We start from the raw sequence: 15,672 nt of genomic DNA on the forward strand, positions 1-15,672 counted from the left end.
GGTCCCGTGCCTGCTGAGCTTAAAGACCCAAACTACTCCTCACTGATGAGGTCCAAAAAGGCCGAAATATTTCTGGGGATGCTTGTGGTCTCGTGTAGAAAGGATTTGTGACCAAGCTGTTTGGGTTGGACTGCCCCTTTTGGGGTGGGACCAAGCCTGATTTGCATATGGTCTTTCCCCTTTTGTAATGGCTTGGCAGGTGAAAAACGATGGTCTGGAGGGTTGGCCAGAGCAATGCCAGAGGTTAAGATTCATTATAAACCTTTCAGACATCACCTCTTTTATTTTGCTTAGTTTGTGGAAAAATCCATTTAGACTTCTGAAATCAATTTACAGCAGAAAACGGCTTTGTCCGACCTTTCTGAGTTTTCTTGCAATTAAGTTGGCCGCGCCAAGGGAATATGGTGGCTGTGTCGATGTTTGTGTGCGAACATTCTGAAGACCCTCTTTGAGGGTGCTGTGAGGGTGAGGGAGGATCTGGGTCTGATGTGACAACTAATGAAGTGGACAAAATGTGCAACACAGAACTCCCTGTAAATTAAAGCATTATGCATACCAGCATCTCTGCGTCTCCTTGGGAGGATAGCTCAGCGGCAACGTGCTCACCTTGGAAGAAAAACGACACGGAGCAACACAGGTTCGCTTCTCGCTTCGAAACCTCTGGGTATTAAGTTCATTATAAATAACCTATCATATCATATCCTGCCAAGCAGATCGACTCCAGATGGTTCTATTAAAGATACGGAGGCGGGTATTACGCTTCACTTCATTTACTATAAAACGCAGCAAAGGTTTTACATTTTCAATCTAAGCTAACTTTATTTTCCTCTGAAAAAAGAGTGTTGTTTGGTCATTTGAGCATGTGACGGCTCCTTTCCATCACATAGAAGAGCAGTTCAAGGTAGCATGCTTTCTTTCATGTGAAGGAAAGTGAAATGGGGCCTCCATGTCCACTCAGTGATTGAACTCTCCAGCCCCCCATCTCAGCTGGCGTAAAACCTCCTTTATCTTAGAAAGACCCTGTGATCCTCAAACATCTTATTAGACGTTAAATAAGCGAATCTCTCTACATACATGTTTTCTCAGGGTGAGTAGTATGACCAATCAAAACTGCAGAGCCCAACTTCCATTATTCGCTCAAAGGTGTTTTTTATTGCATCTCTACGACATGTTACACATTTTCAATTCTGGACATTCTTGTGCTACTATAATGCTCTTTGCTTTTATGCAAATCACCAGGGTTGGGTTCTATGAAGAGATACTGCATCCTAGCCTTGGACCACGCCCCTTGACCGGCCCCTCCTCCCTATGGCCCCTCCCCTCAAAGGATTAGAGGGCTCCCCCAGTAACTTCTTTCCATTTCCAGCACTGCTTAATAGTACAAAGATTGGCCATTCTGTTAGAATTTGTAGATTACAAGAGTCTAAAGCGGAAGAAGCTACTACATCGGATATAGACTCTGAATGGAATTTTGGTTATATTTTCTTCAGCTTGACAGTTAGAGGTAGTTTGCAAATGACTCGGACGGATTTACTAGAATCAATGTTCATGGTATTGTTCCGAGGCAAATTCCAGCCTCTCTTTGCCAGTCCATCTTTCGGCTTCTGCCTCCTAAGGAAACAAGAGTTGTCTTACTTATGCGGCTGCTGCCTGCAAGACATGCAGCGGCCTGGCTTGTGAGTACTGAGTCTTGGAGAGGACGATGTGCTGTGCTGCAGCGAGATGGTTAACGCCGTGCTGCCATCTCAGGTCCATTGAAAGCAGGGCATCAGCACGGGGCAGCGCGATGGTAACCAGCGCCGCCATCAGCTTGGACCTGCTATGTGCAGGTCTGTCTTCACTGCTTATACATTTTCTGTTCACAGATCGGTTTCTTTTGAAGCCAATAGCCACATATTTTGGATTTTTAGAAAGACCGTGTCGCTGAAATAGTCGATTTTTAATTAATCTAGAGTGGCACTCCGTTAAAATATTATCTTAAAGGAAGTTTTTTACTTTACTCTATGTGAATATGTTAAGTCCTACATCCTTTGAATTTCATTTTTATTTCCAGAAAATGGGAAGACATGTGTCATGCTTGTGCTAAAATGTCTTTGGCTGCGTGATACTTAATTTGTAAGCATTTTATATTGCAATAACAAAAGAATAAAGATGTCATGAACTCACATCATTATTACACACGTTAGAGGGCCTGCTCTTTTTCAGAGCAGCAACCAGCAAAGTGCCACACGTTCACTCTCATTTTAAATGAGGCGAAGAGGTAAATCGGGGCTAAAATGCCTGGCATTTACGCTTTGATGTACACCCCCCAGAGCCATTTTCCAGCACTAGTAAGGCGAGGGTGAAGAGAGCGGAGACGAGATCTCTGCCGTGGCAACCGCCTCCGTCTCCTTGGTGCGTGTTGTTCTATTTTCATGCAGGTGCTTAAGGACAGGCCTGTCTCATGGGTTCGGTTCATAAATGGGCCAGAGGCTGCTAAGCGTAATCTCTAGTGGAAACTCCGTCTAAGAGCCAGTACGTTTGCCTCGCTTTACTCTTCCCCTTTGCCCTCTGGCTTAGGAATGGGAACATGGTGGTGGCCCCTGAAAACAATTACATTTATAATAAAATGACCACTTTACTGGTTCATTTAGTACTAAATGTAAATTGAGAGGAAAACTTGCTTTTACGTTTCATCGCCCGCCCTCACGTCTCCTAAACACGTAAACACCGGCTGCAGGTAGTGTTCACCCATAGATTCCTATGGAATCCACCTGGTTTTGACTAGCTACAAAACCGAGCAGGGATCCTTTGGAAAGTCGGAATGGAGACATCCTACGTCCGCTCTGCGCCCCGCCACCAACTCGTGGCAGCATAAAAATGCAGCTGAGCCGGAAATGGAGGCGTGAACGCATTACGCCTTGCAATTATGTCTCCATGCCCCACTCCGCCCCATTTGAAATGAGGGCGTTTGTGTTTATGCGGTTCTGTGATTGGAATGTGCGGTGAACATAGTTCATTGGCATGACACGCAGCGATGAACACACAGCCTCTCCACAAAGGTTATCATTTATAATAATACCTGTACCTTGATTTCTGGCTAATGCCCTGTTTGAAGTAGGCTGGTGTCTGTGTCTAGCTCGTGCCTCCAGTCCTGAGCATGCTCCCCGGGGTGCCACTACGCACTGTGAAGATACACACATGCAGACACTACCGGAGGAAGCTCCTGCTTCCTACCCTTTTATTAAAAAAAAACAAATCTGGAAAGATTTAGATTTAACATACAAGTTCAGCATGAGTGGAGGTGCCACCGCCATCCTGTGCCACTCACTTCGACCCCTGAATGGCACGAATATGAACCTTGTGAGTTATTACTAGCAGCGATACTTCAATGGGCTCTGTACAAGACCACCTGCATTAGATCACTTGTATGCTCCTTTCCCGTTGTTCTTGATTTGGGTTTGGTTGAGAAAAAAATGTATGTACATTGCAGACACATGTATACCAGTTTGGACAGCTGCAACAAGTATGTGAGGCTTTAGCTGTTTCTGTATTCAATTTCTCGTGCTGAGTCTACTGAAAGTTTCTGCTTGTTGAAACGTCGGTTGCTCGTGCATGTGATAACTCGGCTTCAGGACAGATTGTCACCTGTTCTAAAACTGAGTACTCACACTGCACTTCAACAAACAGACCTAGTCTTCTGGAACCCACCTGCTTGTTGAAGCCCTGGTGGTACGTCCATTCGATAACTTGGCTTAAGAGCAGATCCATGAGTGTCGTGGTCAAGTCCCTGTGTCTGGAGACAGGGCAGCGCTCCAGCAAGACAAGTTTTGCCAGAGCACCGCTCCGTCTTGTTCCGACCCATTTCCTGTGCTGCTATCAAGGCTGTAGGCCTTTGAGTGAGAGAACCCTCCACAGTAGCCACACTCATGCCTTTCATTCAGCTACTCGCCCAGTCCCAATATGAGGCCTTCACAGCTGCCTTGCGAGGGCTTTCTTCCTTCTGGCACAGGGCACCCCTTCTAGCTTCGTATTCTCCAATGGAGCTTTATTTTATTTTTGCAACCTGGGCATCGGTCAGCTTGTGTGCACTGGCCATGTGCAAGATGGCTGATGTCCAAGTGAGGGATGCCTATGTCCTTCAAGATCTGTCTCCTTAGCATGTTGAACGACCTCCACGAATGTCCATTGCTCGCATGTCATCACCCATGTTCCACAGCAGAATGATCCTCGCCAGGTCACAAGGAAGCACATGAAAAACATCTTTGGTTGCTATTCTGATGCACGGGAAACAATCGATGTGGTTGTGCGCCGTTGGGGCTAAAGGGTGCCATGAGTGCTAAGGCACTCGCCATTTAGTCTTGCACCCCTCGCATAACAGGGAGCGGCTTAGACTTGTGGTGCGTATCCTGCTGTGCCACATGAAATGACTTATCTCTTGACTGTCCGTTCAGACTCATTGTTTTGGAAGAAAATAGCAGAGCCTCGGGCGTTGAATGTCTGTCACATCAAATCAGGTCGAGGGTAACACACTGCAGTCTAATACACAGTGTTTCTTTGCCACTTCCTGTTCTGGTGATGAATTCAGCTTGTGTAGCTGGTCTGTCCAACTAGTTAGGGTTGAGAATGCCTCTTCAGTGGTCAGTCGAAATCCCAGCTTCGGCACTTGACTCGCAGCATGATCTTGGCTAAGCTCCATTATTCCACGCCTCAGTGTGCTGGGTATACTTGGGCACCTACGAGACTATAACAGCTCGACTACAACACGTTGAAACACACATGTTCACATTTATATATTGTTCAGCGGCTATAGCGTGAGATTTAAAAGGCAGCACATGTCCAACTCACACTGTGGACAGCGTTCTGGCATGTCACTTCGATACATCTATTGCTCTGTACTTCCATAGGTTATGGACTGGAAGTCTAGTAGTTGTTCCCAAGTGAAAGGCCAAATTAAAATTCCAGAAAGACATGTATATCTCACCTAGCCACACCTTCGGTTGCACCTTTTCACAACAAAGACCACCGTTCGACTTCTTTTTTGCACTTCGACCACTGGTGCTATTAATAACGATTCCCACATGTATGACCAATGGGCGGGATAGCACTCGCCTACATGCCTTCAATAGAATCATGACTTCTCTGTACTAATCAAGAACACAGACTAACAGCCTGATTCATGGAATTATTTGCGTGAAAATCGCAGATTTGCGCGCCTTTCTGCCCGAAAATCCCTGTTTGAAATATGTGGATTTTCGGGCAGAATCAGGCAGTCCGTATTCTAGTCACCTGATCAATATGTTTCAAAACAACACCTTCATATTAGCCATCTGACCAACCCGCTGCTTTCAGAATATCCTCCAACCTGGCTCCCACCATGAAGGCCTTAGCATCACTCTACTTGCAGAATGGGCTTAACTATAGGAGCCATCCGGTCCTGCCTGGCCCATGTCCTAACTGGCCCATCGTGTTAAGAGTGGAAGGGGATGCTAGTTTGTGCGGGCTACAGATTAAAATGAGCAACGGTGTCACCATAGCAGGCCCATTATCCTGTGTACTGTTAAGGATTTCAATCAGGCACACACCCAGGTTTCGCCTAGCATGTAGTGCGCAATGAAATACTTATTTTATTTGTGTCTATAAGTTCAATATTCTGAATGATATACCACTCATATCACACCCTTCTCAAAATAATACCCCCCAGGTCACACTGGATCAGGAATCAGGCTAGTTTGTAAAGGTAAATATTTATTAATTTAATATTCAAATCACACATACAATTTTATATATATATATATATATATTTCTGAGGCTTGTGGAATCTGCTTAGATCACATGCTGTGCATAGGCCGACATCTAGTGGAAGCTGCGGAGTATTACAGTTTGTTTTTCGAAAGTCGAAAATGGGCGTCGACACAGGCGTGCCAGTAATACTATCCCTAGTGTGACGTCCACTGTACCCAAGATCCCTCACGCGTGTAGGATCCTCAGATTGTTTTTTTCCGCCATACTGGTCGGAAGCATCTTGCGGAGTTCCCTGGCCTTAGCCATACTTTTGCTGTTATTATAATTTTAATTCTTATTCATTCCCTTCCCCACCCCAACGTCGACCCTCAACCTCGACGACGGCTGGAGAAGTCATCGACCGTCGACTGCTGCACGACGGATCTGGGCCTCGGTAGGCCGCTGGCCTCGGCCCGGGCCTAGTAGGCCGCTGGCCTCGGCCCTTACAAGTAGGGAGAGTGGGGGGTGGTACATACTCTTCACTCTTGATATATAGTTACATTTATATATATTCCTACACTTAGCAGCCCGCTGCCTTAAGGTGCGTATGGAGGGTACCCCTTTTCAATTCTGCCCCAAGTGCAATCGCAAATACCCTTGGGTCGACAGGCACGCCACGTGCAATCTCTGCTTGCCGAGGGATCACCCCGAAGCGAACTGCAGAGCGTGTAGTAGGTTTAAACCTAAGACACTTAAGGACCGTTCGACAAAGCGTTGGGCCCACCACGCCAGGCAGGAGGCCATGGCAGCGGAGGGCGCCTTCAGCGATGGCAGCGACGCCGTACTTTCGGACGGCGAGGGCATTACGGCGTCGAAAGACAGCCGACGAGCGCAGGTCCCCGACCTCGGAAGGTCGTCCGGCAAGGCGGCTATGGGGAAGACCCCCGGCGACGCAAGCGCTACACACCTAACACACACTAAACACACTAAGACCAACCGGACCTCGACGACGTCGACTTCCCGGAAAGAGGCACAAAAAGAACGGTCCGACTCGGTGTCCTCTGGGCGCTCTCGATCGAGATCGCCTCACGACGCAAGGCAATCATCCACTCTTGCCAAGAGTGCCTCGCTACACACACTAACGGAAGTTCGATCGTCGGGAGACGAAGACGACTTCCACCCCCAGGCCGCGCTCCAAGATACCGAGACCGCGGTTAACACCAGTGAGGCCCCACGCCCGAAGCACACAGATACCTTTCCAGACCCTCGACGCCAGGCGTCGAAAGTCTCTGGGGCCCCCAAGGGACAGGGAAAACATTTTTCCACGCACGGAGAAGGGGGGAAACAGCGGAAAGCACAGCCTTCCACCCCTGTAAAGCCTAAGCAGACAAGCAAACACAAGTCTACCCTTGAAAATAAATCACCTGCTAAAGTAATACCCTGTTCCAGGGAATGGTCCAGTGAAGACATAGACAGGGTTATGTCTAGGATGTCTTCCTTAGCTGATTTTTATGATAAGAACCCAGAACACTTTCTTTCATATAACCCTCAAGGGGCCACACCCTCAGGCTCCTCCGATCCCATCCCGCTAAGTAAAAAGCCCCGGGTCGAAAGACCTGAACCCTTCGAGGTTCAGCCTTACTCCACTTCATATTCTACTCCACTCCCCAGTTACCAGGGACAAGCTTTCCCTAGAGAGGACCAGGAGTTGGACATGATGGAAGAACAAACCGGGACAGATTACTATGCGGAGGATGAGGACTTGGAGGAGGGAGAAGATGAGCAGGAAATTTACAGAGTAGATTCCCCAGTACAAAGCGAAGCCCCAGTTACTGACTCTCCAGTTGATAACCAGCCCCTCCTTAACGAGGTTCTCGCCCGAGCAGCGGAACACTTCCACATCGACACCCACGGTGTACAGGAGGAAAGGGACTTCGCGGAGGAGTTTGTAGGAGAGAGAAGACCAGTCGCTCAGACCATCCCTATCCTCAAATCCATCCAACGAAGAATAGATCCTTCCCTGGTGAATCCGAACCTCACCAGAGCTGTCAACCCCAGAATTGAAAAGATTTTCCGGCCAGCCCAGTCTGACCCTCTGTATATAAGGGGACATCTTAAACCAGATTCCCTAGTGGTTACCAACACTAGAAAAAGGGCTGGCACGCCCTTATCTTCATCAGAAGCTCCTCCCGACAAGGAGAGCAAAAAACTTTACGGGTTTGGCAGGAAGGTAGCCTCAACGTCCGCCTACCAAGCAAGGATTGCGAATTCCACCACCCTGTTGGCTAGTTACAATTGCCATCAATGGGAAGAGGTCGCGGCGCTCATTGCCTCTGCTCCAGAACCATTAAAGGGCCAGCTGGCTCGGATCTCGGCAGAAGGGAGAGCCGTGTCTGGTTGCATTTTAAAAGCAACTTTCGACGCCGCTGACAACGCAGGGAGATTGATAGCAGAAGGTACTGTTATCAAAAGACATGCGTGGTTACGGCAGTCGGGATTCAAGACAGAAACCCAGGCTTCTTTAATAGACAAGCCAGTGGAACCCGACCTATTGTTTGGGAAAGCGGTCGAAGACGCACTTAAAAATGCCAAAGATGAATATGAGACTCTCAAATCCCTTGGCCAGCTTACCAACAAACCCCCTAACCAGAGGGGGAACAGTAATTTTCGTCGCCCACGCGGACAAAATTCACAAAGAGGCAACTATGCCCAGGGACAGGGTACACAATGGAATAACAACCAGCAGTCTACCCAGAGTTACGGCAGGGGTAACAAGAGAGGTCGTGGAAGAGGCAGAGGCAGCCCCAACAAGGGAGGTGGCACGCCTCCACCAAAACAGTGACGCTCAGTTCAGGGTCCCTTGCCACGCAACCCCAGTAGGGGGACGCATTTCCACCTTCACCCAGGCTTGGGAAGGGATCACCTCAGACAGATGGGTGCTGTCAACAGTATCCGCAGGATATTGTATAGAACTACTGCAGCGTCCCCGGAACCATCCTCCACGACAAAGAGTGCACTCCCTAGAGCATCAAAGGATCCTTCTCGAGGAGATCGCCATTCTGCTAGAAAAGGACGCGATAGAACTCGTCCCAGGACACCAGGTAAACAAGGGTATCTATTCAACTTACTTCCTTGTGCCAAAGAAAGATTTGACAATGCGCCCAGTATTAGACTTGCGGCCTGCCAACAAGTATGTCAAGCCCCAAAAATTCCGTATGACCACGCTACAAGAGGTAATCCCCCTCCTAAAAAAGGGGGATTACATGGCAACCTTGGATATGAAAGATGCTTATTTTCATATTTCCATGCTCCCAGCGCACAGAAAGTACTTACGCTTCAAGGTAGACAGTCGCCACTACCAATTCAAGGTACTGCCCTTCGGGATAGCTTCTGCACCAAGGGTATTCACCAAGGTACTGGCGGTGGCGGCTGCACACCTACGCAGGGAAGCAATCCCGGTGTACCCTTATCTGGACGACTGGCTCATAACGGGGGAGACCCCAGGAATTTGCAGGTCAAACATTCAGAGGACTATCGACCTCCTCCACGTATTAGGCTTCTCTATCAACGAGAAAAAGTCAAGTCTGGTGCCAAGCACCTCAAAACAATTTCTAGGAGCTATCCTAGATACTCAGAAAGGATTGACCTTCCCTTCGGAAGAGAGAATTCGGAATATACTTCTGCAAATTCCGCATTATCAGTCAGGTCAACAGATAACAGTACGCAAAGCTATGCGGTTACTGGGCATGATGGCGTCATGCATTTACCTGGTCCCCCACGCGCGTCTGCGCATGCGTCCCATGCAGGAATGGTTGGCGAAACAGTGGTCTCAGGCAAGTGGTCATTGGGACGATCTAGTGGTCGTTTCGCCAACACTCGTACAGAGCCTACACTGGTGGACAAGAGAGAATCTCGCAAAGGGGAAACCCTTTTACAATCCCGAAGTACAAGCCGTGGTAACTACAGATGCATGCCTGACTGGGTGGGGAGCTCACCATCTCCACCACACAGCTCAGGGTCTCTGGTCTCACTCAGTAGCCAAGAACCACATCAATCTGCTAGAGCTTCTGGCAGTATTCCGAGCGCTAAAGGCGTTCGAGCCCCATCTACTGAACTTGTCGGTGCAGATCAGGACGGACAGCACGACAGCCATGTTCTATCTGAACAAGCAAGGGGGGACTCGTTCACCAAATCTGTCCAAGCTTGCCCAGAAAATCTGGATATGGGCACTCAGACGGAACATCTTCCTGTCATCGCAACATGTTCCAGGGGAGCTCAATTCCCTAGCGGATGCTCTAAGCAGAGACTCCCTCCCAGAAGAACACGAATGGGTCCTTCACAGAGACGTGGTAGAAGATCTCTTCTCTCAGTGGGGTTTCCCCACTATAGACCTATTCGCCACAAGCGAAAACAAACAATGCCCAGGATTTGCATCCAGGTTCCCCCAACCGGACTCCCAAGGGAATGCCCTGTGGATGAACTGGTCAGGGATGTTTGCGTACGCTTTTCCACCAACTCCTCTCATCAGGAAGGTGGTGTACAAGATGAACAAGGAATCGATGACGCTCATCCTAGTTGCTCCCATGTGGGCGAGACAACCATGGTTTCCACACCTACGCAGGATGGCGGTGTGCGAACCCATCAGACTCCCAGCTTGGTACAACCTACTGTCCCAGCAACAGGGTCAAACAGTGCATCAGGAACCCAACTCTATGAACCTAGCAGCATGGCTCCTGAAGTCATAGAGTTTGGACATCTCAAATTACCACAGAGGTGTATGGACATTCTAAAGGAGTCCAGGAAACCAAATACAAGGCACTGTTACTTTGATAAGTGGAAAAGATTCGTTATCTGGTGCCAGAATAAACAAATCAACCCGGTTGATTGCACTCCTTCCAACGTTGTGACATACATGCTCCACCTGCTGGATGCAGGGTTGGTTTTTAACTCACTGAAAGTACACCTGGCAGCCCTCTCGGCTTACACCACATCCCATAACAAGGTCTCGTGGTGGAAAGTGCCAGTGGTTAAAGCCTTCATGGAAGGAGTAAAGAGACTTCACCCTCCTATTTCGAACCCACCGCCAGGATGGGACCTCAACGTGGTGCTAGCTAAGCTCATGGGACCCCCATTCGAACCCATGCATAAAAGTAGTCTCAAACACCTGACTTATAAAACGGCCTTCTTAGTAGCCATTACCTCCATAAGAAGGGTCAGTGAGATTCAGGCTCTGTCAGTGCAAGATCCTTTCTTTACTATCCACAAGGACAAACTGGTTTTACGCACACACCCTAGGTTCTCACCTAAATTCATATCCAAGTTCCATGTAAACCAGTCCATCGAGCTTCCGGCTTTCTTCAAAAACCCACAAAGCTCGGCTGAGGTAAAACTACACACCCTAGATGTGCGTAGGGCGGTCCTATACTATGTAAATAAGACCAGACCGCTAAGGAAAACAGATCAACTGTTTGTCTCCGTAGCTACAGGCAGAGAGGGGGATCGCGTCTCTAAAGGCGCTATCTCGAAGTGGATTATCAACTGTATACAGCTGTGTTACTCTCTTTCTGAAAAGACTCTGCCTTTTACGCCAAGGGCCCACTCTACTAGAGGCATTGGTGCCACTCTGGCTTTCATTGCAAATGTTCCCCTCGACACCATTTGCAAAGCGGCTACTTGGAGCTCTATTCACACTTTTACTCAGCATTACTGCATTGACACTCATTCCAAGACAGATACACAAGTGGGACAAGCGGTTCTAAGACACCTGTTTGCTCATGACCCTTCTCACATCCCACCTCCTTCTTCTGGTACTGCTCGCTAATCTATGCACAGCATGTGATCTAAGCAGATTCCACAAGCCTCAGAAGGGATACATTACTCACCGTAATCGTATTTCTGATGCTTGTATCTGCTTAGATTCACATGCGACCCACCCTTCCTCCCCTCCGAGAGAAGGCGCATGATTGCTTGTAGTCTTACCTTTCTGTTTATCTGCTTGGATTATCTGTACTCACGCTACTCCTCATGCTTCCTCATGTCAGAAAAAATACAATCTGAGGATCCTACACGCGTGAGGGATCTTGGGTACAGTGGACGTCACACTAGGGATAGTATTACTGGCACGCCTGTGTCGACGCCCATTTTCGACTTTCGAAAAACAAACTGTAATACTCCGCAGCTTCCACTAGATGTCGGCCTATGCACAGCATGTGAATCTAAGCAGATACAAGCATCAGAAATACGATTACGGTGAGTAATGTATCCCATATATATATATATATATATATATATATATATATATATATATATATATATATATATATATATATATATATATATATATATAATATGGGACAGCAATCACCAAGGGTGACAATACAATACAAATAAGTAAAGCAATTGATTTCACTTATAATAATGCAGAATGTAAAACACAGGAAAAAGACAGTTTTGGTTGGTGAACAGATACCGTTTAGGTTCATATTTCCCCCTGCAAAGTACTGAAGGTAGAAATGAGAAATCCTACACAGATGTCAGTAATTGGCAGGAATTCAGGAATGAAATCTAATGTCTAGAGTTCAAACACAATCTTCCCTCCCCAAACAAGAGATAAAACAATTTTTGGAAATAGACACCTTTAAAATGACAGGTGAAAATGGCTTTGTGTAACAGTGCAAAATAATCAAAAATGCTTACATGGATTAAAATACTTAGGAAAACAACACTAAGACAATATAAACAACAGTACACACTTTAGATCAGGATGGGATTTGAGAAACACTTTGAATGGGAAAAAGACACATGTAAACTTTGGAAAACTGCAAATTCGCGGCAAAACTTGCACTATGCGATATTGAAAAAAAACGGGTCAAATACACTGTTGGTTGTGGATGTAGCTAAGGGTCTTAGGTATCAGTGAGAGTTGAAATTTCGTTTCTATCCTTAAAATTGAAGAGGTTATAGAGGCTTTAGTGAGAGGCGTTTTTGCAAAATAGGTGCGAAAATGAAAACAGAAATTCGGTTTTAAAAATGACAGATTGGTTTATTACACTATATTAATGACTATGAAAAAGAGGATGCCACCCAGGAATCTTCACAGTTACGTGCCAGCATAACCCTTCACATGGTGAATACTCAATTCCTCTCTGGGATCTACTTTAGTTACTCAAAATCACTAATGACTTATGGTTTTGGAAAACAAATGAGAAAAATCAGTGCAAGAATGGTTTTGACAATACTAGGGTTCTGAAGTTAAAGATGAGATGGGTTGAGCTTGGGATAAGACAATGCAAATATACTATGGGTCACTGTTCTTCCTATTAATACTTACAGTCCCTTGTGTTTAAAATTATACCGTCAAAGTTCTGGTCATGGATCGTGTCAAGTCTACTGGCAGCAGGGCACTTCTGGCGGGATTGGATCAGCAAGGCTTTTCTGGTCAAATTTGAACTGCACCTCAGACTGGATTTGGATGGGCCCTTCTGATCATTGGACACAGTAGATAGCAGGATGCGAGTTTCAGCAGGCAAGCCTTTATGGTAGCAAGCCAAACTGGATCAGTATTAAAACCCTTCAGGTTTGGGATGTTTGAAATTGGGTCTAGTTAGAAAGAGTTCAGCAATGCTAAAGTCTGGATTCTGCAAAGAAATCTGGAATCAGCTGCAAGGTGAAGAGTTCTGGATAGGATGGAGAAGTCAGGAACAAGACGCTGCGCGGAAATCTGGATATGTTCTGGAAGCAGTGTGTACTATGTGGAGTGAAGTTCCTATATTTATACTATCAAAAGACATCACCAAGTTTATGGTGTGGGCAGAATTTAAAAACACACCCTGTATTGCTCTCCTCTAAAAAGTGCACGGAACTACCATAAATCACCAGTGCAATTATAGAGCAAATACTTCAACCCAAAAACAGACACAATAATTCACAGCCACGCACACTTTAGAAGATAATCAGCTCTTTACGGCTATTTATTCAAAGCTTACAGGTACATAGAAATAACTCGTACAACTCACATGGGCATAGATCACAGAAAACATAAAGAAGTCAAAGAAAGAAATACATCACCGTGGGCGTAGTTTAATGGAACTTCATCTCGCCAGAAGTGGCTGAAAGACCCCGATAACAGCCAGGCCAAGAGCACAACAACCCACAGGAGTGTCGGACCGAAGCGTCCCCCCTCCGACTGAAGTCTTTGTGCTTAATCCCGTCTGACCGCTAAGGGCTTCCGCATATATGCCCTCCTCAACAAGGGGTGGCAACTTCTCGAACCTTCTGGCAGTGCGCTTGCGCATTGATGGGTGACCGTTGGTTGCCAGCTGAATCAACCGACAGTAACCTCAAGGAGCAAAGCACTTCTCTCTCCTAAACGCCCCGGGAAACAATTCCATAACTCATCTCAAAACCTTGGCACAGGCCGAGCAAACCCAAAACAAACTTCGCTATCAGGTACCAGCCGGCACCTGCAGATCTTAGCTTTCCCAGCGCCGTGTCCTTGGCTGGGAATGCCTGCATTCCAAGCCCATCAGCAATAACGTTGAAAACATGTTGTTTCGCAAAGCAAGTGTAGCTTTCCACTGAGGCATGGATAAATATCCATCATGGCTCTGAGTTCCCCCAGAATGCACTGCGCACCAGCGCCATGTTTTAGCTCAGATAAATATCCATCATGGCTCTGAGTTCCCCCAGAATGCACTGCGCACCAGCGCCATGTTTTAGCTCAACCATCACAATCCACCCTTGGATATTTACTTTCCATAACCCAGTGGCAAAAGAGGCGGTCTTTAAAACCGACGAAATGTTAATACAACAAGCTATTGTGATAGCTAATATAATACAAATGCAAGCAAAAGCATAACGCAGTGTACCTTAAACAACACATCCCTTCAACTGCGTTCCAACCTAAATTATGTTTCAGCAATAGATAATCAACAGCAGCTCTGTTTTGCAAAGTAACTCTTCTAATAACTTCACTATCAAGGAGTAACTCTTCTAAAGCTTGAGAAGTATGATTGAGTCCTTTTACTACTAAACATGCTAATTTCATCAAAGATTTGTAACCCCACAGCAGCTAAACCCCAAACACCTACTAATGAAAGGGTTAATGCTAAACCTCAGCTTCTGATAGCAAATGTACATGTTAATCACAGTCAGCAAATAATCCCATACATTCAAAAGTTGACCTTTTACCTCGAGTTATCACTGAGTGTAAAGGAAACATCATTAGTTCTAATCAAGTCAAGCACATGTTACCACATGGAAAGAGCCATCCTGTTTCAAAGTCAACCATCTCTAATTAGAGCTCACACACTTGGCAGCATTACTACAAATCAACGGCCTTAATCTACGCACAGCTAACTCTGGTGTGCGCATTCCTTTTGTCTGAAAATATATAATGCTCCTGCTCGCCCAACCCTGCTGCCCAAACAATTCATGAACCATTTGTCTGGCTACATGCAATGTAGTAATTTTGGAAAAGACAAAACATCAACATCTTTGGTTAAAGCAATTCATTTGGAAGGGCAAAACATTTCATTTCTCTTTTCACATATTAATCTCAAAATGCATTTAAGAATCAGGTTTCAACATGTTGGCATTCAAGTGCTGTTTCACACAGCTGTTTGTGGTGCATAATGTCACAGTCCACAACTCATTGTCCACAGTCTGTTAGACAAAAAAGGTAAAACATATCAATAAGGTCATTACAACCGTCGACTGAATCATTCGAATATGCAGCATCAAATGTTTGACAATATGCCAAGTCCGCACCGTGACAGTTCAGCAAAAGTTATTACTTTGTTGGACACTTCTCACAGGTTGCCGAACGAATGTTTTCACTTTTCACGCACGTTAGCAGCCTTGAGTGCGGTGCAGGACAGGTTCAAAGTTGAAATAGCATGTCGCAGTGGCTCGCTTTCTCTGAGAATGCGTCTGCTTGACTGATCAGTGTTACCCGGCAATTGCACACGT

The sequence above is a fragment of the Ambystoma mexicanum genome, chromosome 3q (assembly GCF_040938575.1).
Source record: "Ambystoma mexicanum isolate Mex_15411 chromosome 3q, UKY_AmexF1_1, whole genome shotgun sequence".
Taxonomy (NCBI): domain Eukaryota; kingdom Metazoa; phylum Chordata; class Amphibia; order Caudata; family Ambystomatidae; genus Ambystoma; species Ambystoma mexicanum.